This window comes from Musa acuminata, unplaced genomic scaffold (assembly GCF_036884655.1).
Source record: "Musa acuminata AAA Group cultivar baxijiao unplaced genomic scaffold, Cavendish_Baxijiao_AAA HiC_scaffold_1126, whole genome shotgun sequence".
Classification (NCBI taxonomy): Eukaryota; Viridiplantae; Streptophyta; class Magnoliopsida; order Zingiberales; family Musaceae; genus Musa; species Musa acuminata.
Window position 1 is genome coordinate 219,364 of NW_027021339.1, and position 2,500 is coordinate 221,863.

Below are 2,500 nucleotides of genomic sequence, written 5' to 3' on the forward strand. Positions count from 1 at the left end.
TCTCAGCACCCTGGAACCCCCCGGGTGGCACAGGGCTGGATGGGGCTTTCGTATAGCAGGGACGGTGCTGCCTCACGCTTCGCTCGCTGTTCGCCGCTCGCCGCTCGCTCGCGCAGCCAAAAATGGCCTGTTTTGGCCCGTTTTTGGGCTGTTTTGGCCTGTTTTTGGGCTGTTCTTGCGTGGCGCGGCGACCGTCGTGAGCGGAGCAAAATGTCAGCCATCTCAGCACCCTGGAACCCCCCGGGTGGCACAGGGCTGGATGGGGCTTTCGTATAGCAGGGACGGTGCTGCCTCACGCTTCGCTCGCTGTTCGCCGCTCGCCGCTCGCTCGCGCAGCCAAAAATGGCCTGTTTTGGCCCGTTTTTGGGCTGTTTTGGCCTGTTTTTGGGCTGTTCTTGTGTGGCGCGGCGACCGTCGTGAGCGGAGCAAAATGTCAGCCATCTCAGCACCCTGGAACCCCCCGGGTGGCACAGGGCTGGATGGGGCTTTCGTATAGCAGGGACGGTGCTGCCTCACGCTTCGCTCGCTGTTCGCCGCTCGCCGCTCGCTCGCGCAGCCAAAAATGGCCTGTTTTGGCCCGTTTTTGGGCTGTTTTGGCCTGTTTTTGGGCTGTTCTTGCGTGGCGCGGCGACCGTCGTGAGCGGAGCAAAATGTCAGCCATCTCAGCACCCTGGAACCCCCCGGGTGGCACAGGGCTGGATGGGGCTTTCGTATAGCAGGGACGGTGCTGCCTCACGCTTCGCTCACTGTTCGCCGCTCGCCGCTCGCTCGCGCAGCCAAAAATGGCCTGTTTTGGCCCGTTTTTGGGCTGTTTTGGCCTGTTTTTGGGCTGTTCTTGCGTGGTGCGGTGACCATCGTGAGCGGAGCAAAACGTCAGCCATCTCAGCACCCTGGAACCCCCCGGGTGGCACAGGGCTGGATGGGGCTTTCGTATAGCAGGGACGGTGCTGCCTCTCGCTTCGCTCGCTGTCCGCCGCTCGCCGCTCGCTCGCGCAGCCAAAAATGGCCAGTTTTGGCCCGTTTTTGGGCCGTTTTGGCCTGTTTTTGGGCTGTTCTTGCGTGGTGCGGCGACCGTCGTGAGCGGAGCAAAATGTCAGCCATCTCAGCACCCTGGAACCCCCCGGGTGGCACAGGGCTGGATGGGGCTTTCGTATAGCAGGGACGGTGCTGCCTCTCGCTTCGCTTGCTGTCCGCCACTCGCCGCTCGCTCGCGCAGCCAAAAATGGCCAGTTTTGGCCCGTTTTTGGGCCGTTTTGGCCAGTTTTTGGCCTGTTCTTGCGTTGCGCGGTGACCGTCGAGAGCGGAGCAAAACGTCAGCCATCTCAGCACCCTGGAACCCCCCGGGTGGCACAGGGCTGGATGGGGCTTTCGTATAGCAGGGACGGTGCTGCCTCACGCTTCGCTCACTGTTCGCCGCTCGCCGCTCGCTCGCGCAGCCAAAAATGGCCTGTTTTGGCCCGTTTTTGGGCTGTTTTGGCCTGTTTTTGGGCTGTTCTTGCGTGGTGCGGTGACCATCGTGAGCGGAGCAAAACGTCAGCCATCTCAGCACCCTGGAACCCCCCGGGTGGCACAGGGCTGGATGGGGCTTTCGTATAGCAGGGACGGTGCTGCCTCTCGCTTCGCTCGCTGTCCGCCGCTCGCCGCTCGCTCGCGCAGCCAAAAATGGCCAGTTTTGGCCCGTTTTTGGGCCGTTTTGGCCTGTTTTTGGGGTGTTCTTGCGTGGCGCGGCGACCGTCGTGAGCGGAGCAAAATGTCAGCCATCTCAGCACCCTGGAACCCCCCGGGTGGCACAGGGCTGGATGGAGCTTTCGTATAGCAGGGACGGTGCTGCCTCTCGCTTCGCTCGCTGTTCGCCGCTCGCCGCTCGCTCGCGCAGCCAAAAATGGCCAGTTTTGGCCCGTTTTTGGGCTGTTTTGGCCTGTTTTTGGGGTGTTCTTGCGTGGCGCGGCGACCGTCGTGAGCGGAGCAAAATGTCAGCCATCTCAGCACCCTGGAACCCCCCGGGTGGCACAGGGCTGGATGGGGCTTTCGTATAGCAGGGACGGTGCTGCCTCTCGCTTCGCTCGCTGTTCGCCGCTCGCCGCTCGCTCGCGCAGCCAAAAATGGCCAGTTTTGGCCCGTTTTTGGGCAGTTTTGGCCTGTTTTTGGGGTGTTCTTGCGTGGCGCGGCGACCGTCGTGAGCGGAGCAAAATGTCAGCCATCTCAGCACCCTGGAACCCCCCGGGTGGCACAGGTCTGGATGGGGCTTTCGTATAGCAGGGACGGTGCTGCCTCTCGCTTCGCTTGCTGTCCGCCACTCGCCGCTCGCTCGCGCAGCCAAAAATGGCCAGTTTTGGCCCGTTTTTGGGCCGTTTTGACCAGTTTTTGGCCTGTTCTTGCGTTGCGCGGTGACCGTCGAGAGCGGACCAAAACGTCAGCCATCTCAGCACCCTGGAACCCCCCGGGTGGCACAGGGCTGGATGGGGCTTTCGTATAGCAGGGACGGTGCTGCCTCACGCTT